The 21,155-nt window shown below is 39.1% G+C and overlaps 1 protein-coding gene and 3 long non-coding RNA genes across 11 annotated transcripts in view; 2 read left to right on the top strand and 2 right to left on the bottom strand.

The window, feature by feature from the left end:
- Positions 1-5,804: 5,804 nt before the first annotated feature.
- On the bottom strand, positions 5,805-6,861 carry LOC116727691 (uncharacterized). The gene is made up of 2 exons (XR_004340839.1): positions 6,781-6,861; positions 5,805-5,971 (listed from the first exon to the last, which is right to left on the bottom strand). It is a non-coding gene; the product is annotated as an uncharacterized LOC116727691 (long non-coding RNA).
- LOC116727687 (uncharacterized) lies at positions 6,070-7,695 on the top strand. The gene is made up of 3 exons (XR_004340833.1): positions 6,070-6,971; positions 7,072-7,146; positions 7,228-7,695. It is a non-coding gene; the product is annotated as an uncharacterized LOC116727687 (long non-coding RNA).
- A 909-nt stretch (positions 7,696-8,604) lies between these two features.
- Positions 8,605-20,884, bottom strand: LOC116727688 (uncharacterized). Of its 2 annotated transcripts, none has more exons than XR_004340835.1 (3): positions 20,282-20,884; positions 18,653-18,900; positions 8,605-8,918 (listed from the first exon to the last, which is right to left on the bottom strand). It is a non-coding gene; the product is annotated as an uncharacterized LOC116727688 (long non-coding RNA). The 2 variants fall into 2 exon arrangements; XR_004340834.1 differs by having other exon boundaries at positions 18,653-18,801; positions 20,282-20,674.
- The window catches only part of LOC116727663 (potassium voltage-gated channel subfamily C member 1-like), a 77,852-nt gene continuing 66,282 nt past the window's right edge, over positions 9,586-21,155 (top strand). For 3 of the 7 annotated variants that reach the window (XM_032575241.1, XM_032575240.1, XM_032575243.1), the window contains exon 1: positions 9,588-11,665. The gene's annotated coding sequence lies outside the window, so the exon portion shown is untranslated. Of the gene's footprint in view, positions 11,666-21,155 lie in introns of all 7 variants that reach the window. The other 4 variants (XM_032575239.1, XM_032575238.1, XM_032575244.1 and 1 more) reach the window with 3 other exon arrangements.

Genomic DNA, 21,155 nt, shown 5'->3' with positions numbered 1-21,155 from the left:
TATATTCTGTTTGCAGAAGGAAACTCAGCTGCAGTTTTGAGAGCTAAAATAAATAAAATAACTCTGGAAAACAACACCTGCATGTTTGTTGTGTTTGTTTGCTGCAGGGCTGAAAGAGACGTAAATAAACCAGGCTGCAGTTTCTGTTTGTTGCTGAAATTTTGGGTTTTTATTGCTGGCACTTAAAGTTTTTGACTCCCAAACTGAGTTAGTGTTTGTTTTTACTGAAACTTTTCACTGCACTGTTGTTGCTTTTTGATTATGTGTTTGCTGCAAATTACTGAATCAAACTGCTAGAAGATAAACTGGACTTTAAATGGTTGGTTAACTTTAGAAAATGTTTTCAGATTTTGCTTCTGGATCATCCAAAGAAGTTCATCAGAGACACACAGAAGTATAAACCCTTCAGGCGGATCGCCAAGGTAACATAAAAGCATAAAGTAATGATATGTCTTAAAGTTAAAATCATGTCAAACTAAGTCATAAAATTCCAGCTGTATTGATCTGATTTTCCGTCTTTAGAGTAGCCGGCCGTCGCTCAAAGTCCTCTGCAGAGAAGTCCTGAACGTAAAAGTCCAGCAGGGCGAACACTCGTCTGTAAGTCGTCAGTAATCCAGGCTTTTACTGGAATATCAACTGATTAACAGCTAAAATGAGATCACTTCCTGTGTTTTCCAGGTGCAGGACGCTCAGGCCACCATGAGGCTTTACACACTGGTGAAGAAACAGTGGGAAGCCGAGATCAGCAGCAGGAAGAGAAACAAAGAGTCCAAGGAGAAAAAGAAGAGGAAGCCGAGGTAGAGAGGAGGATGGAGGAGGACGGAGGAGGACGGAGGAGAGAGGAGGAGGACGGAGGAGGAGAGAGGAGGACGGAGCGTCTCCGGATCGGAGAGGACAGGACTCGGTCTGGACTCGTTTTCAGCTGCGGCCTTTGTAACAGAACCACTCTGTGCCTCGCAGGCAGAAACAAACATTATGGATGGAATATGTTTATTAAAATGTGTTTATATGCAGGTGCAGCTTTTATGTTCCACAGCAACATCTGTACGTTGTCTCATATGACCTTTGACCTTGTCAGATCATTGCAGATTAAATCTGTTCTGCAGGTTTTGTTTAATAAAATGTCTCAGATGTTTTTAATCGTATAAAAGCTTCCAGTTATTCCACAGGAGTAAGAGAAGCGCTTTTCAGCAAGATATACAGTAGCTGCTTATTTTAAGTAAATGATTTCTTTAATATTGATGGAAAAGTTGCTGGTTCCATTGGCAGATAAATTCACTAATAATAAGATGTTTCCCATGTAAAAGTGAATTTATCTGAATTTATCTGCCTGTGGAACTAGAACTAGAACATTTTTGCAAAAAAAGTAAATGTAGTTGAATAAATGTAAGTAGTTACTTCCCAACTCTGGTCTTATTGCAGCTTTAATCTGAAGACGTTTGAGCTGTAAGTTTAGGTTTTTATGATTTAAATCATAGAAATGTATTTGATTAAACTGAAACATTTTGACATCCAATCAGAGCGCAGCGTTTGTGAGCCTGCAGCACCTGGAGAATCTGCATCCAGCATGAATAATGAAAACCGAGGAAAGTCCAGAAAGTTCTCCTCTGTCGACATGAACTGGATCCAGAACCGAGTCAGAACCTTCAGGTCAGACCAGTTCAAAGGGAAGAAACACCAGGACCACTGAATTATTTCCAGGTTTGTTCTGGAAATATTGATTAGTTTGAAATTATGATTGCAGGAAATATTTTCTAAAACCAGAGAAATATTTTTACCAACGAACTGAACTGGTTTGCTTTCATCCACTAAATCAGGTTTTCATCCTTTGAAAGTTAAAAATTTAAACGTGTTATTTCATTCACCTTCATGTTAGCTTTATTTCTCTCTCTCTCTTTCTTCCTTCCATCCTTTCTCCCCTCCTTCCCTCCTCCTCTAAAGGTCGTATCTCTCATTTTTTGACCCTTTGCAGGAGATTTGAACATATTTTGTATTTTTAATGTTTTGTATTTTAATAACTCTGAAGCTCGTTGGGATTGTAGTTTTACTTTGTAGTTTTCAATCAGTGATTGATGGGTATTGAACACAAATGCAGGCCACACTTTTAAGATTTTTATTTTTGAAAAAGAAAGTGTTTGTAAGATGGAAACGGTGTAAAAGTTGAATCAACGTGTCTTTGTTTCTGGTTGCACAACGTCTACCGTTGAATCCAGCTGTTTATGTTTCGTAGGAGGTCAGAGGTCACTCACTTCCAGAGAACCGATGTTCCTGCTGGTTTGATTGTTGGCTGTAGATCAGGTAGACGGGAGAAACACAGCTGGAGTTCAGAGGATTCCCATGAATCTTGACTCTGTCTGGAGGATTAAAATTCGCTCATTTCCATCAATGTGACATAAAACCACAGACACGTTTTCCCTTCAGACATTTCCCCGGAAAGAAAAACGAAAACAGATCCTGAAACTGGAAATCTGAAGGGATTTAAACATATTCGCAGTAAAAGCACCACATGTCTCTTCCTGTCTTCACAGTTTTCTCTTTTTTTATTGCTGCATTTTCTCAGTTTATTGGTTATATGAATGCTGGACATTATGAAATGTTTTATTACGTTACAGTCAGTCTTGAAAGTTATAACTTGTGTCTCAATGAGATTCAAAAGTATAAATAAAGATGAAATAAACTTTCACATTTCTCACTGTGATGGAGTATTACGGCCATCACAGTGATATATACCATATATATATATATATATATATATATATATATATACCATATATATATATATATATATATTTTTTTTTTAAAAGGAATAAATTTCCACCAAAAAAATTCAGAATTTTTTCCGAACAAACTTCTGATCTTAAAAGGTAGAATTTATTTATTTTTGGCAAGTTTTCACCTTTTCAAACTCAACATTTCTGAGTTTTTGTCTAAGAAAAATTTAGACGTTTTCTTGTTTTTTCTAGAACATTTCTGAGATTAATCTGACATTTTCTGTTTTTCTTTTTTTTTTTCCTCATTAGCAAATTTTCACCTTTTGAAACTCAACATTTCTAAGGTTTTGTTCAGCAAAATTTAAACTTTTTCTTCTTTCTAGAAAATGTGTGTTTTTGGCAGAAACGATCTGGATCTTTACTAACTATTATACGACGGAAAAACTTGATCAAAAATTTACATTCTAAACATTTTTCCAGTCACAATAAGAATCTCCATAAACAGATTTGCCAGCAAGGATATAAAAATCGTTCGTTACTTTTATTATATTCTGTTTGCAGAAGGAAACTCAGCTGCAGTTTTGAGAGCTAAAATAAATAAAATAACTCTGGAAAACAACACCTGCATGTTTGTTGTGTTTGTTTGCTGCAGGGCTGAAAGAGACGTAAATAAACCAGGCTGCAGTTTCTGTTTGTTGCTGAAATTTTGGGTTTTTATTGCTGGCACTTAAAGTTTTTGACTCCCAAACTGAGTTAGTGTTTGTTTTTACTGAAACTTTTCACTGCACTGTTGTTGCTTTTTGATTATGTGTTTGCTGCAAATTACTGAATCAAACTGCTAGAAGATAAACTGGACTTTAAATGGTTGGTTAACTTTAGAAAATGTTTTCAGATTTTGCTTCTGGATCATCCAAAGAAGTTCATCAGAGACACACAGAAGTATAAACCCTTCAGGCGGATCGCCAAGGTAACATAAAAGCATAAAGTAATGATATGTCTTAAAGTTAAAATCATGTCAAACTAAGTCATAAAATTCCAGCTGTATTGATCTGATTTTCCGTCTTTAGAGTAGCCGGCCGTCGCTCAAAGTCCTCTGCAGAGAAGTCCTGAACGTAAAAGTCCAGCAGGGCGAACACTCGTCTGTAAGTCGTCAGTAATCCAGGCTTTTACTGGAATATCAACTGATTAACAGCTAAAATGAGATCACTTCCTGTGTTTTCCAGGTGCAGGACGCTCAGGCCACCATGAGGCTTTACACACTGGTGAAGAAACAGTGGGAAGCCGAGATCAGCAGCAGGAAGAGAAACAAAGAGTCCAAGGAGAAAAAGAAGAGGAAGCCGAGGTAGAGAGGAGGATGGAGGAGGACGGAGGAGGACGGAGGAGAGAGGAGGACGGAGGGGGACGGAGGAGAGAGGAGGAGGACGGAGGAGGAGAGAGGAGGACGGAGCGTCTCCGGATCGGAGAGGACAGGACTCGGTCTGGACTCGTTTTCAGCTGCGGCCTTTGTAACAGAACCACTCTGTGCCTCGCAGGCAGAAACAAACATTATGGATGGAATATGTTTATTAAAATGTGTTTATATGCAGGTGCAGCTTTTATGTTCCACAGCAACATCTGTACGTTGTCTCATATGACCTTTGACCTTGTCAGATCATTGCAGATTAAATCTGTTCTGCAGGTTTTGTTTAATAAAATGTCTCAGATGTTTTTAATCGTATAAAAGCTTCCAGTTATTCCACAGGAGTAAGAGAAGCGCTTTTCAGCAAGATATACAGTAGCTGCTTATTTTAAGTAAATGATTTCTTTAATATTGATGGAAAAGTTGCTGGTTCCATTGGCAGATAAATTCACTAATAATAAGATGTTTCCCATGTAAAAGTGAATTTATCTGAATTTATCTGCCTGTGGAACTAGAACTAGAACATTTTTGCAAAAAAAGTAAATGTAGTTGAATAAATGTAAGTAGTTACTTCCCAACTCTGGTCTTATTGCAGCTTTAATCTGAAGACGTTTGAGCTGTAAGTTTAGGTTTTTATGATTTAAATCATAGAAATGTATTTGATTAAACTGAAACATTTTGACATCCAATCAGAGCGCAGCGTTTGTGAGCCTGCAGCACCTGGAGAATCTGCATCCAGCATGAATAATGAAAACCGAGGAAAGTCCAGAAAGTTCTCCTCTGTCGACATGAACTGGATCCAGAACCGAGTCAGAACCTTCAGGTCAGACCAGTTCAAAGGGAAGAAACACCAGGACCACTGAATTATTTCCAGGTTTGTTCTGGAAATATTGATTAGTTTGAAATTATGATTGCAGGAAATATTTTGTAAAACCAGAGAAATATTTTTACCAACGAACTGAACTGGTTTGCTTTCATCCACTAAATCAGGTTTTCATCCTTTGAAAGTTAAAAATTTAAACGTGTTATTTCATTCACCTTCATGTTAGCTTTATTTCTCTCTCTCTCTTTCTTCCTTCCATCCTTTCTCCCCTCCTTCCCTCCTCCTCTAAAGGTCGTATCTCTCATTTTTTGACCCTTTGCAGGAGATTTGAACATATTTTGTATTTTTAATGTTTTGTATTTTAATAACTCTGGAGCTCGTTGGGATTGTAGTTTTACTTTGTAGTTTTCAATCAGTGATTGATGGGTATTGAACACAAATGCAGGCCACACTTTTAAGATTTTTATTTTTGAAAAAGAAAGTGTTTGTAAGATGGAAACGGTGTAAAAGTTGAATCAACATGTCTTTGTTTCTGGTTGCACAACGTCTACCGTTGAATCCAGCTGTTTATGTTTCGTAGGAGGTCAGAGGTCACTCACTTCCAGAGAACCGATGTTCCTGCTGGTTTGATTGTTGGCTGTAGATCAGGTAGACGGGAGAAACACAGCTGGAGTTCAGAGGATTCCCATGAATCTTGACTCTGTCTGGAGGATTAAAATTCGCTCATTTCCATCAATGTGACATAAAACCACAGACACGTTTTCCCTTCAGACATTTCCCCGGAAAGAAAAACGAAAACAGATCCTGAAACTGGAAATCTGAAGGGATTTAAACATATTCGCAGTAAAAGCACCACATGTCTCTTCCTGTCTTCACAGTTTTCTCTTTTTTTATTGCTGCATTTTCTCAGTTTATTGGTTATATGAATGCTGGACATTATGAAATGTTTTATTACGTTACAGTCAGTCTTGAAAGTTATAACTTGTGTCTCAATGAGATTCAAAAGTATAAATAAAGGTGAAATAAACTTTCACATCTCTCACTGTGATGGAGTATTACGGCCATCACAGTGATATATACCATATATATATATTTATATATATACTCCTTTTAAAAAAAAAATATATATATATATATATATATATATATATATTTTTTTTTTTTTAAAAGGAATAAATTTCCACCAAAAAAATTCAGAATTTTTTCCGAACAAACTTCTGATCTTAAAAGGTAGAATTTATTTTTTTGGCAAGTTTTCACCTTTTCAAACTCAACATTTCTGAGTTTTTGTCTAAGAAAAATTTAGATGTTTTCTTGTTTTTTCTAGAACATTTCTGAGATTAATCTGACATTTTCTGTTTTTCTTTTTTTTTCTTATTAGCAAATTTTCGCCTTTTGAAACTCAACATTTCTAAGGTTTTGTTCAGCAAAATTTAAACTTTGTCTTCTTTCTAGAAAATGTGTGTTTTTGGCAGAAACGATCTGGATCTTTACTAACTATTATACGACGGAAAAACTTGATCAAAAATTACATTCTAAACATTTTTCCAGTCACAATAAGAATCTCCATAAACAGATTTGCCAGCAAGGATATAAAAATCGTTCGTTACTTTTATTATATTCTGTTTGCAGAAGGAAACTCAGCTGCAGTTTTGAGAGCTAAAATAAATAAAATAACTCTGGAAAACAACACCTGCATGTTTGTTGTGTTTGTTTGCTGCAGGGCTGAAAGAGACGTAAATAAACCAGGCTGCAGTTTCTGTTTGTTGCTGAAATTTTGGGTTTTTATTGCTGGCACTTAAAGTTTTTGACTCCCAAACTGAGTTAGTGTTTGTTTTTACTGAAACTTTTCACTGCACTGTTGTTGCTTTTTGATTATGTGTTTGCTGCAAATTACTGAATCAAACTGCTAGAAGATAAACTGGACTTTAAATGGTTGGTTAACTTTAGAAAATGTTTTCAGATTTTGCTTCTGGATCATCCAAAGAAGTTCATCAGAGACACACAGAAGTATAAACCCTTCAGGCGGATCGCCAAGGTAACATAAAAGCATAAAGTAATGATATGTCTTAAAGTTAAAATCATGTCAAACTAAGTCATAAAATTCCAGCTGTATTGATCTGATTTTCCGTCTTTAGAGTAGCCGGCCGTCGCTCAAAGTCCTCTGCAGAGAAGTCCTGAACGTAAAAGTCCAGCAGGGCGAACACTCGTCTGTAAGTCGTCAGTAATCCAGGCTTTTACTGGAATATCAACTGATTAACAGCTAAAATGAGATCACTTCCTGTGTTTTCCAGGTGCAGGACGCTCAGGCCACCATGAGGCTTTACACACTGGTGAAGAAACAGTGGGAAGCCGAGATCAGCAGCAGGAAGAGAAACAAAGAGTCAGAGGAGAAAAAGAAGAGGAAGCCGAGGTAGAGAGGAGGATGGAGGAGGACGGAGGAGAGAGGAGGAGGACGGAGGAGGACGGAGGAGAGAGGAGGAGAGAGGAGGAGGACGGAGTGTCTCCGGATCGGAGAGGACAGGACTCGGTCTGGACTCGTTTTCAGCTGCGGCCTTTGTAACAGAACCACTCTGTGCCTCGCAGGCAGAAACAAACATTATGGATGGAATATGTTTATTAAAATGTGTTTATATGCAGGTGCAGCTTTTATGTTCCACAGCAACATCTGTACGTTGTCTCATATGACCTTTGACCTTGTCAGATCATTACAGATTAAATCTGTTCTGCAGGTTTTGTTTAATAAAATGTCTCAGATGTTTTTAATCGTATAAAAGCTTCCAGTTATTCCACAGGAGTAAGAGAAGCGCTTTTCAGCAAGATATACAGTAGCTGCTTATTTTAAGTAAATGATTTCTTTAATATTGATGGAAAAGTTGCTGGTTCCATTGGCAGATAAATTCACTAATAATAAGATGTTTCCCATGTAAAAGTGAATTTATCTGAATTTATCTGCCTGTGGAACTAGAACTAGAACATTTTTGCAAAAAAAGTAAATGTAGTTGAATAAATGTAAGTAGTTACTTCCCAACTCTGGTCTTATTGCAGCTTTAATCTGAAGACGTTTGAGCTGTAAGTTTAGGTTTTTATGATTTAAATCATAGAAATGTATTTGATTAAACTGAAACATTTTGACATCCAATCAGAGCGCAGCGTTTGTGAGCCTGCAGCAGCTGGAGAATCTGCATCCAGCATGAATAATGAAAACTGAGGAAAGTCCAGAAAGTTCTCCTCTGTCGACATGAACTGGATCCAGAACCGAGTCAGAACCTTCAGGTCAGACCAGTTCAAAGGGAAGAAACACCAGGACCACTGAATTATTTCCAGGTTTGTTCTGGAAATATTGATTAGTTTGAAATTATGATTGCAGGAAATATTTTGTAAAACCAGAGAAATATTTTTACCGACGAACTGAACTGGTTTGCTTTCATCCACTAAATCAGGTTTTCATCCTTTGAAAGTTAAAAATTTAAACGTGTTATTTCATTCACCTTCATGTTAGCTTTATTTCTCTCTCTCTCTCTCTTTCTTCCTTCCATCCTTTCTCCCCTCCTTCCCTCCTTCCCTCCTCTAAAGGTCGTATCTCTCATTTTTTGACCCTTTGCAGGAGATTTGAACATATTTTGTATTTTTAATGTTTTGTATTTTAATAACTCTGAAGCTCGTTGGGATTGTAGTTTTACTTTGTAGTTTTCAATCAGTGATTGATGGGTATTGAACACAAATGCAGGCCACACTTTTAAGATTTTTATTTTTGAAAAAGAAAGTGTTTGTAAGATGGAAACGGTGTAAAAGTTGAATCAACGTGTCTTTGTTTCTGGTTGCACAACGTCTACCGTTGAATCCAGCTGTTTATGTTTCATAGGAGGTCAGAGGTCACTCACTTCCAGAGAACCGATGTTCCTGCTGGTTTGATTGTTGGCTGTAGATCAGGTAGACGGGAGAAACACAGCTGGAGTTCAGAGGATTCCCATGAATCTTGACTCTGTCTGGAGGATTAAAATTCGCTCATTTCCATCAATGTGACATAAAACCACAGACACGTTTTCCCTTCAGACATTTCCCCGGAAAGAAAAACGAAAACAGATCCTGAAACTGGAAATCTGAAGGGATTTAAACATATTCGCAGTAAAAGCACCACATGTCTCTTCCTGTCTTCACAGTTTTCTCTTTTTTTATTGCTGCATTTTCTCAGTTTATTGGTTATATGAATGCTGGACATTATGAAATGTTTTATTACGTTACAGTCAGTCTTGAAAGTTATAACTTGTGTCTCAATGAGATTCAAAAGTATAAATAAAGATGAAATAAACTTTCACATTTCTCACTGTGATGGAGTATTACGGCCATCACAGTGATATATACCATATATATATATATATATATATATATATATATATATATATAAATATATATATATATATATATATATATATATATATATATATATATATATATATATATATATATATATATATTTTTTTTTTAAAAGGAATAAATTTCCACCAAAAAAATTCAGAATTTTTTCTGAACAAACTTCTGATCTTAAAAGGTAGAATTTATTTATTTTTGGCAAGTTTTCACCTTTTCAAACTCAACATTTCTGAGTTTTTGTCTAAGAAAAATTTAGATGTTTTCTTGTTTTTTTTCTAGAACATTTCTGAGATTAATCTGACATTTTCTGTTTTTCTTTTTTTTTTCCTCATTAGCAAATTTTCACCTTTTGAAACTCAACATTTCTAAGGTTTTGTTCAGCAAAATTTAAACTTTTTCTTCTTTCTAGAAAATGTGTGTTTTTGGCAGAAACGATCTGGATCTTTACTAACTATTATACGACGGAAAAACTTGATCAAAAATTTACATTCTAAACATTTTTCCAGTCACAATAAGAATCTCCATAAACAGATTTGCCAGCAAGGATATAAAAATCGTTCGTTACTTTTATTATATTCTGTTTGCAGAAGGAAACTCAGCTGCAGTTTTGAGAGCTAAAATAAATAAAATAACTCTGGAAAACAACACCTGCATGTTTGTTGTGTTTGTTTGCTGCAGGGCTGAAAGAGACGTAAATAAACCAGGCTGCAGTTTCTGTTTGTTGCTGAAATTTTGGGTTTTTATTGCTGGCACTTAAAGTTTTTGACTCCCAAACTGAGTTAGTGTTTGTTTTTACTGAAACTTTTCGCTGCACTGTTGTTGCTTTTTGATTATGTGTTTGCTGCAAATTACTGAATCAAACTGCTAGAAGACAAACTGGACTGCAGTTTTTGCTTCATCTCTCTGATTATTTTCGCCTTCATGTTTTCAGACCACAGATTTTCAGGTCAGTAATTTTGTCTTTGCTTTAAATGAACTGCAGTCGTCTGAATCTCATCACTGGCTGCTTTTTGTGGTCGAAGCTAACTGCTGCAGGCGCTGATGGAGCGGCCTTTGACTGTTCCTGTAAATTTCGTGAGACGGTCTTCACTCAGCTTCCCATCAGTAAGTCCATCAGGGAAACTGCTGGTTTCACACAAACATCCTCCTGCAGGCAGGAAGAGGAACTCACCTGGTCTGCAAAGCAACAACTTACTAAAATAATGGAAAAAGTCAAAAGAGATTTTTGTTAATTTTTTTTTTAATTCACCCCCTCTTTTTTTGCCTAAACAGATTTAGGTAAAATAACTTTTTGCAAAAAAAAAAAAAAAAAAAAATGACAGTGATATTCATCTTGAGCTAAAAGATGTTTTAAAAAGTTGGATATGATAGAAATTAATTTTATTTATGGGCTCAGGGTTTTCATGTAGGTGTCGAATAAATAAATAAATAATATTAAAATAAAAGCCAATTTCAATGTTTTCATTTATCTCTAATGATGTTTCGCTGTTAAAGTAACAGAATCCACCTGCTCCTCTGAAACCACGTGACTGATGATGTCAGCCGAGCCACAATCAAAGCCAGGAACCTGTAGACAAAATGGTGTTAGTGCATCCATCCATCCATCCATCCGTCCATCCATCCATCCGTCCATCCGGCCGGACAAAAACAAAACAGACAAAAACAGCGAATGGCCTCAATCTTCTGGCTTCTCCTTTTTCAGTTCCGCTGCATTCATGAAGTTCAGGAGGCATATGGGAAAAACATTAGCCTCTCTGTTCACCCTCCCACCCTCTCTGTCTTGCTCTCTAATCCGCCCACATGAACCGTCTGAGGAAAAAAATAGTGCAGGAGGTGACGCTCCTCCAAAGGAACAGAGAGGGAGAGGGAGAGGGAGAGGTGTCTACAGGCTGCATCTCCACTCAAACATTTGGAAGAGGGGGAGGAAGAGGAAGAGCTACACCCAGAGAGAGAGAGAGAGAGAGAGAGAGAGAGAGAGAGCAACAAAGACTGGCACTTCTGTTTTTTCTTTTTTGGCAATAACAAAGAGGTGGGAGAGACAGAAAATAGCATAAATAAGCGGGGGACTTCTGCTTCATTTCATCCGGAAGCCTCCATCATCATGACCATAACGCGCTTTAAGTAATATCCGGCAATAATAACGCGGCTTTCCAGCAACAGATGCGCGCGATGTGCTGCTGATTTTGAGTGGAGAGGAAAGAAGGAGAACAAGAAGAAGAAAAGAGATCAGCTGAATGCCTGCGAGAAACTGGACTGAAAGCATCAAGCAGAGAAATCTGCGCTTTGATTGATCTTTTTCCGTAAAGCTTCATGTGCGTGTCTGCGCGCGCACAGCAGCCGAACCTGAGCCAAGCGCGAGTGAGTATTAAACCGTGACGGGGTGTGTGTGTGTGTGTGTGTGTGTTTTATTCGGATTTGTGTGTTTTTTTCTTTATTTCATATATTGGTGGCTCCATTCTAAGGAATATTATCCCAGCTTGGAGAATAAAAATAATAAAAAAATAACTGCATCCGTTTAGTAGCATTCAACAAGTCTGCAATACCGGCAAAAAAAAAAAAAGTGTGATCGTGTTCTGATCAATATCTGACTCAAAGCACTGAACAAGGAAACGAGATCTACAATCTGACTGAAACTGCAGACAAAATATTAAAACAAATCAGAAATAATCTGATGCTGTCTGACTAAACCGAGGCTGGGGGTTGAAATGTTGGGTGTTTCCCGTCTCCTCCAGCAGATCGGAGCAGTTTCATGACTCTGGGTGCATGCATGCACTCCCTCCTGCATCATTCTGCCTGCACGAGTTCCCCTGTGTGTGTGTGTGTGAAAGAGAGAGAGAGTAAGTGTGTGTGTGTTGCTTTGTGCTTTTATCAGGAATGCATCTGTTCTTCTCTTTGCATGTCAGTTTTCTGTGTGTGTGTGTGTGTTGAGGCCTGAAATGGAGGTCTGATATGGAGGAGATGCAGAGGCTGAACAGGAAGGACATGGTGTCTCTGAGATCTCATCTAGGAAGTCTAGAAGAGATGAAGGCGGGATGCTGAGCGTCTAGACTTTTTCTCCCTCCTCTCTCTCCTCTCTCCACGGCCTCATCCCGGCGTTCGCTGACAGTTTCCTCCATCTGCATTCCTCTGCATTTCACACACAGAGCTTCTGGTTTCGTAACAGCTGGCTCCGGCGCTCCTCTCCTCTCCTTTCCTCCTCTGTTCCTCCATTTGCTCTCCCTCTGCCACCTTCCCCAGCCCTGCTCTCGGTCCTGCATTATGAATCGACTGCTGCTGCTATTTTTAGGCCCAGGGTAACCCAGAAACACCCCTTTTTGATTTTTTGCAAAGAAGAGGGAAAAAAGAATCCCCTCTCCTTGTGGGATTCTGGTGGAGTAAGTCAGAGGGGCTCGTAAAAGGAGGGCGCTGCTGTTTGAATCTATTTGGGAAGCTGTGATTGAGTTACGGATCTGTTTTCCTCGGACCCTTCATCTCATGCTTTCTCTCTGATCTGTGGCCTTCAGAGCTGGAAACTTAACGTCATCTGTCCTGATTACCTTCTGGAGAAAATCCAGCTCCTCTAATATCCACTTTGCTCCCATTTTCCTCTTCTTAGCTTCTCTACGCTCAGAAAGTATTTATTCTGGTTTTTAAAGTGAGATTCTGTTAAGTTATTATCAATAGTTAAAGTAAACAGACGTTCGGTTAGAAAATCCTCAGAGCGATGCAAGTTATAAAGTACATTTTCTATTCAATCCAGTTGGATTTTTTTTTTATTTAACCAGATTAAATGTTGATCTAACTCATATAATCGAAGTTTTTTTATCACAGTGGGAGGTGATGCTGTGGGCAGGAAGAAACTCCAGTAGCAGTCAGTCTTTCAACAAATCTGAACAAGCTTCTGACTGAAGAGTGCTGCAGTATGCTTATGACTATCCTAACATGCTAACAGCTCAGTTTCCAGGCAGCAGAGATTATATTCCACAGTAACTTGTCCTGGGTTAGACCTCCAGCTGTTAGCAAGCGCTGCTAATCCGCCTCATTTGCTTTTGCCGCTCCCTCTTTTCCCCCATTTAGAAAACCGGGCAGAGATGTTGGAGTCGGGTATCATTTGAACTTCTTGATATTTTTATACACAAGCAACATTTTGTTTCTTTTATAGGGTTAAAAATAAAGAAGAAAAAAAAAACCCAAAATTTGGAATTTTTTTTTATGGCGCATTGATATTCCAGAAAAATGATGTTAAACATGCAGTTTCCAACCTTACGCCAAAAGAACTAGATCTAAAAAAATGCTGCTGTTAATTTTAGTAAAAAACTGCAAAAACCTGCATTGTTTATTATGTTTATTTCTAAAAGCGTCAGTTGGTTCTTTATCATTTATCTGGCCTCCAGCACAAAGACTTGTTGAGTCCGTTGCTGTTATTCCCTCCAGACCTGATCTGAGTTACCAGGAGTTACAAATACACAATCCCAAACTTTACTCCACAGATAGACGCATCCGCCTTCAAACTTCCTGAAATATGTTCAAACATAAACTCTAATCTGACGGATAAACTTTCCCACTCTGAGGATTTACTCACTTTATCCTACAAACTGTGTTTCCTACAAATAAAGGAATTATTACTGATAATAACTTCAGTAACCAGATCTACTGGCCTTTCTTTGCATTAGATCAGCCAGGAAGAGGGCAGAGAGAGAAAAGCAAAGGTCAAAGGGTCAGAAATCGAACCCCGGTGGGTTGAGCTGGCGACTAAAAGCCTTTATTTATGGGCCGGCCGCTTTATCTCCACACCACAGCCGCCCCTCATCTGCTCCTTTAAACACATATTAAAGGTTTTATGAAGGGAGATTTTGTTAAAAGGCTTTAAAAAGTTAATATCTTACCATCAGTAAATATCTCTCTTGGGTCTGAAATCACTAGCTTCAGCCTCAGAGGCGAAAGCTTATCGCTAATCCAACGAGGGACCAGAACTAAAGCAAACTTTTGCTGTTTTATAGCAACTTCTCTCTCAAAAACTTCTCAGCAAACGGTATTTCACGAACTGTTATGTCATCGTCATGTTTTTAGTTTTGAATTAATGCTAAACATGACCTCTAACCTCTACTTAAACTCAAACTATGTGAACTAAAATAAACTGGAAATAAATCTGGACAGAATGAAACTTTAATCAGAAACTGGAAGGAGTTTCAGACTCTGGAGTCTGCAGCTGATACAGAAACAGGAAACAAAGGTTGGAGGCGGTGTAACACCAATTATCTTCCTGTGTGAAACACTAAACGGAGAAAGAAATTTCAAGTGTTTCATTCAGAGAATGTAAAACAGCAAAAATCATTTAAAATCATTCACATAACTTATAATATCATACTTTCCCTTTTTACATCACTACCATTACAAGTGAACAAAATTATTTGTTCTTCTGTTAATGACCAGAAAGGTAACAAAGGTAATAATAAATAGAAATTTACCAAAATCTAGTCAATGAAAATCAGGCATCACTTTTTAATTGTGACTCAACAGAATTAATCTAAAAAACAAACTAATGACTCAAGCCTGGTCAAAAATTAATATTTTGTTGCTCAACCTTTCCAGGTAATGAAAGTATTTTTTATAACTTTTGCACCTCCGGCGTTCTGGCTTTTCTTTTCTAGAGGCACCATATTTATTCTTTTATTATTATTTTTTTATGATTTAGTTGAACCACATTTCAAAAGCAATGTCTGATTTTTATTGGTTAATTGTCAGTTAATTTTGATTTATTATTACTTCTGTCAGTTTCAAGTTGTTTCAGGAACCACTGTGTGTTTTGGGTGATTGATGTGGTTGGATGTTTGACTAACCATAGCATTTCTTTCTTTACATCGCCTCCTGGATTCTTGTAACACAGTTAAATATTCAACCAGGAAGTTATTAATCTAATGACACCAAGTAAAAACTCTTAAAGTGCTAAGCTAAGTGACACCTGGTGGTGTGAGACCAAGTAATTTGAAAGTCTTGACAGACGGCTACCAACTGTTGTGTCCATGTTTGTACGTGTTTCATTCTCAGTTCCCAGAGGAACATCATTGGTGGCGCTCCACTTCCAACCTTTATATTTACTTTAATTAACCAGGAGATTCTGTGTTAATATCTGTCCACTGCAGCAGCTCAGACAGTTAAAAGGTTTATGAAATAAAGTTCACATGCTAGCAGCTATCTGTAACAAATCCGGTTAACTTGGATTTAATCTGTTTTGGCAAAACAGAGATTTTCTGTGCATGCAAACAGATTTCAGTGATAAAGCTTTACAAAGAGGCTTTTCAAAGATTTATAAAAAAAAAAATTTTGTTTGTGTTGTATACGTGTGGAAAGGATAACTTAGACCTTCTGTTCTCAAAACCAAAACTACATTTCCTAAATGAATCCACATCTGTCTTGTTAATTCAAATGAAAACTGATAAAGTTCATAAAAATGAGTGGCAGCTGTTGTGGCAGAATCATAACCCAACGCAGCTTTAGCCATGCTCAAAATCCTCCATTGAACTTTCATTTTAAAGTAAACGCTGCTGCCTCCTGGTGGTGGAGGATAGCTGCTACAACTTTCTTCACTGGCTACAAAAATCCATCCAGACGTAAATAAAAAAGAGGAAAAAAAACATCCATTTAAATTCAGAATAATTTATCTCAGATGTGCTTGTTCAGGAGAAACTCGGTTCAAACTGGAATAATAAACTGGACTTGACTCCATCATAGATACAGCTCTGTAAAAAATGAAGAGACCGCTGCACTGAACCGAATGGAAAACCTGGTGGTTATTCCACCAGATGCTGATTTGTGAACTCTCCCTGAGTTAAAGCATTAGTATCGTTGTTTCTAAATGAATATGAACTTGTTTCTTTGCATTAGTTGCAGTCTGAAAGCGCTGCATCTTTTTCCTTATTTTAAGTTTTTGCTTTGAATTTCAGTCATGTTGTCAGTAGTCTATAGAATAAAAGAACAATGTCCATTTTACTCAAACATAAACTAATTAAAAGTAAAATAAGATAAACTGATCATTTTAAGTAGAGTCATTTTTTTCCAGAGTTGTAGGTGTGTGTGTGTGTGCGTGTGTGGGTGGGTGGGTGTGTGTGTGTGTGTAACGTGTCTTGAGTAAATATACATAAAACTAAACTGCACTGAATTAAGCAAATAAAATATTCATTACATCTACCCTTCCAACTCGATCCAGATCCAGACTCTCCCTCCTCTTTTGCATCTAATCGCCAACTTCTCTCTTTAGTGTCTAATTGTCTTCCAGGTCACAGGTCAGGATTGAGCGTAGTAATACTCCATCCCGTGTGCCGTTTCTCTGTCTGGGCCGGCGCGCCGCATCGCTGCGCTACCGGATCATAACAGGCCTAATCACACCGGCAGGATAGAGTCATTAATTAGGAGCAGGCAGGTTTAAATGACTGAGAGGAGCTGGGAGGTGAAGGGGGAGGCTTAAAGCTTTCCACTCTGAGCACAAATTCTCCATGAAGCTGGTTTTGAAGTTGAACACCGAGGGATTTTAGCTCAGATTTACCCGGGGTCTAAAAATAGAGCCCCTTCTCGACATGACACAGTATCTTGTCCCCCTTATTTCTGCGCCGCTTTCAGGGATTAATCTGACCTTTCCTTCACCAAAACACCTTCTTCTACCATTTCTCACTTTTCATTCCGACATCTCAACCTGACTTTGTATCTGTTAGGGGAAAACTTCCTCATGTAGGGCAGGAAAGATTTGAGACCCGCAGCTCCTGCTGCAGACTCCATTGCTGCCGGTCCATTCCTGATAAGAGCTTTATGTATTAATAATCCCCAGGCAGCTACAGGAAGCAAAGCAGGAGTGCTTGAGTTTGGTTTTTGATAGAAAAGAAGGGAGCAGCAGCAGTTGGGAAGGGGCGAGCGACCGACAAGCACAGCACTGAAGACTCCACAGGGTGGCGGCGGCGGCGGCGGCTGCAGCCTGTGTGGATTGGTCAGGCCTGAAGAGCGCCACGGTGATGTTGCTGAGTAGAGAAGCAGCCGCTGGTAAAAGAGACGCTTCCTGTACTGCAGCAAATAATTGAATATCTCAGCAAAATCGTTCACAGGTGGATCTAAGAACCTAATGTGGCCCAGATGTTCTCACTTTTCTTCTGTGTTAAATGTTAGCCACAAAAAATTCAAGATGGCGGCCATGGCATTTAAAGATTATTTTTTCATTAAATTTGCCAATATTTAATCACAGGTGAATACTTTTGGTTTCAAATCATACATATTTGGACCAGTAGAAAACATAGTTGATTGTTCAAGATGGCCACTAGGCTTGTCATGCAAAAACTGACTTTTTCTGGACTAAAATTGCCAATTAGATTAATGTTTTTGGTGTCGAATCATAACCTACATACAGTATGTTGACCTGTAGAAGCCATATTTCAGGTGGACATTTTTCAAAATGGCCACCCTGGTTATAATGAAGAGTGTATGTTTGCACTAAAATTGGCAGCAGTGGCGGGCGTAGCTAACAAAAAGTTAGCTTCACTAGTTCAACAAGTAAGAATCTGAGCTATGCTAATTCTAAACCACTAAACACACAGAAATATTAATGCTAAGCTGCTAAAAGCATACTAATGTTAGCAGAAGCTAATGTTAAGCCTAAAAAAATTAAAAATATTAGCAGAAGCTAATGCTAAACTGCAAAAAACACAGAAATGCTAGCAGAAGCTAATGCGAAACCACTAAACCACTCAAAAATACTGTATTAGCATAAGCTAATGCTAAAGTGCTAAATGCATACTAATGTTAGCAGAAGCTAATGCTAAACACAAATTAACAAAAGCTAACACTAAACTGTTAAGCAAAAAAAAAAAAAAATGCTAATGCTAACCATTAACTGTCTCCCAGTCTGTCAGACTTTTTCCTCCAGTTCAGAACTGGTGTGAGACTCAAACAGTAACATCCTCAGATTCAGATTTTGCTACATTTGATCATTTTAAAGTTGCATGAATACGACAACCGAAGTAGAAAACACGAGATGTGAGAAAAAGTTCATCCAAGTCGTGAAAACAGGAAACATTTCATGGCAATAATCTCTTTAAAAGGGTTTTAAAAATGGCCGTCATCCTAAAATTCAAGTGGCTAAATGTGAAAACATGACCTGAGGGGAGAGCAGCAAATCTTTCTGCTTGTTTCCACATTTAAAGATTCTTACAGGAATATTCTGTAATGATTCCCTAAGTGATTTCACCTCCAGCTCTCTGTATTTTTGGTTGACTTTAGTTGCCTTTCTTTCACATATTCACTCCATCCTTCTTTATTTAGTGTGTTCCTACCATCACTTGCCCATAACACACACACACACACACACACACGCACACGTCCTACCCGGCTCAGATTTGCACAGTGAGGTGCAGAGGGTGGCGAGGTGTGGGGTGTGGCACCGCACTGGAAGGGGAGGTGACCGCAGTGCTTTGGCTCTCGCTGCAGTGCTCTGGTTTCTCCTGCGGGGGTCTCCTCGACACTGGGGATGAGCGCTAGAGAGGAGAGGAGGGGAGGTGATGAGGACGGAACAGCGTGAAGCCTTGTGGTTACATCCTTTGATGAGGTACAGTGGCGTGTGGAGGGAGAAATGTCTGCAGAAACACACACACATCACACACACATCGCTGTTTTCTCCAACATCCAGCTCCGCAGCAGCTCCGTCTACCAGGTTCTGTTCTGTATTTCCCCCACGTTCCCCTTCCTCTGCTCCAGCTATCTGTTATCTGCTCTCCCTCCGCCCCGCCGCTCCTCTGTGATTGCTGAAGGTTTTGCACTTTTTCTGCCAACTGCTGCTTCTGTTCTGCATAGTCAGCACTCCTCCAAATTCCTCCCTCCTTCCCCCCGGATACTGCTGCTGCTACTGCTGCTACCTCACAGTCAATGCATCCCATAATCTCCCTCCCTCCTCTTCTTCTTGCTGCAGTGTTTCTGCTAATATATATTAGCGTCTGCGCGGCGCACCGTGCTGCAGAAAGGATCCCCTCTACTCAAATAGTCCTTTTTTTTTTACACACACGCATGTCATTTTGTCGTTTCTTTGTAGCCAGATGAATGTGTGTGCACTCCTCCTCATGCTCGCTGTGTGTGTGTGTGTGTGCGTGTGTGAGTGTGTGTGTAGTGGCGCAGGACACGGTGGCCAACGCAGGAAATGGTGCAGGAGAGAGAAAGTGTTGGTGCTGTAGAAGGTGGAGGGGGGGCATCGTCCCAACCTTCATTTCTCAAATGTTCCTGTGAGAATCTTCTTTCTTTTTCTTGTTTTTAATTCTCCCTTTCTGGACTTTTCTGGGTTTTTTTTGTTTTGTTCCTCCTTAAAATCAGCCATATCCCATGTAAATCAAACTAATTCTGTCCTTTTTGAAGTCAACAAAAAACTAACGTCCAGGATGAATTCTGACAGAAATCAATGAGCTCCACTTGCCTCACCATGAAGGAACAAACAGAGACAGAACCGCAGTTACAGACGTGGTTCTGACCGTGCATAAAATATTCAGCAGTTCGCCCAATAAAGCCGCATCTGCAGCTGTGAAGCGCGAGTTGGAGTGCAGGGCTGCAAAGTTGAACTAAAACTGAAGTTGTTTTCTTCAAGAAAAGTTACTAAAACGATGAAACTTTTTCCAGAAGCTGCAGCAGAAAAAGTTGAGTGTGGCAGCGTGGAGCTGTCCGTGGTGCTGGACCGGCATCCGGCCCGGCAGCACAACGAAACCCCCTCTGGACCAGGAGCTTCAGCACATGTTGACCTAGAGATGTTTGTATTTTAATGTGTAATGATGAAGCTGGCTCTGTTTCAATGTGTCTGCATGCAAACTACAGGAGTTTTACATAAAAATGCAGCGCAACTCAAACTTTGCAGCGCAAAGCAAGAACAGGAGAGAAACTGACTTATTCAACTTTTCTCACTTCTTCCTCTGAGGAATAACTTTTCTATCTTTTATTGTTGACTCATGCAGAACGCTCGCTTTCAGTCGTTCTTACCTTTGGGTTGACAAACTGAATCTTTCCTCTGGTTTAGGAGAAAAGGAAAAGTCTTTAAACATTAAAAAAATCTGTTTCTTCAGATGCAAAACAAAAAGTAAATAAGTCTGCAGGAAGGGAATAACTGTGAGAGCAAAGTAAAATAAGTTTGGGAAGCAGGCAGAAGGAAACGGAGTGAATCCAAGTGTGATGCAGAGATGGGAGGAGAAAAGATGACAGCAGAGAGAGAGAGAGGGAGAGAGAGAGAGAGAGAGTGAAGGGAACGGGACTGTTGAAGAAGAAGGAGGAAGAGGTGAAGTCTTGATTCCTCTTCTTCAGTGAAATGTGACTCCTTTATGCGAAATATGAGAGTGAGAGAGGAAGATAAAGTGAGGCAGAGGGAGGGAAGGGTGGAGGGAGGGCTCACAGGAGAGGAAGAGGAGGAGGAGGAGGAGGAGGTGGAGAGTGGTGCATTTCTCTGAATAGGGAAAAAAAGGTTAACAACATAAACACAGTGGGCTTTTTCTTTTCTTCTCTTCCTGCTGGGAACGCGTGTCTTTTCTAAAGCCCCTCCGGATTGAGAGGCAGCCCACAGGCGAACAATCTGACCCTCAGTGGGAGAACAGAGAGAGAGAGAGAGGGAGAGAAAAGAGAGAGAGGAGAGAGAGAGAGAGGAGAGAGAGAGAGGAGAGAGAGAAGAGGGAGAGAGCAAATAACCCCTGCTTTTTACTGCAGCAGAATTCATTCACTTTTATAGTGCACTCTCCTTTTAATGCTCTTCCTCCTCCTCACCCCCTCTTCTTCCTCCTCCTCCTCCTCCTCCTAACCCCCTCCTCTTTTTCTCCTCCATTACTACACAAGAGGCAACGTTACACGAGCTGCCCTCTCAATCTGC

Source organism: Xiphophorus hellerii, chromosome 10, assembly GCF_003331165.1.
Source record: "Xiphophorus hellerii strain 12219 chromosome 10, Xiphophorus_hellerii-4.1, whole genome shotgun sequence".
In the NCBI taxonomy this organism is placed as follows: Eukaryota; Metazoa; Chordata; class Actinopteri; order Cyprinodontiformes; family Poeciliidae; genus Xiphophorus; species Xiphophorus hellerii.
This window is presented reverse-complemented; position numbering and strand designations above follow the sequence as displayed.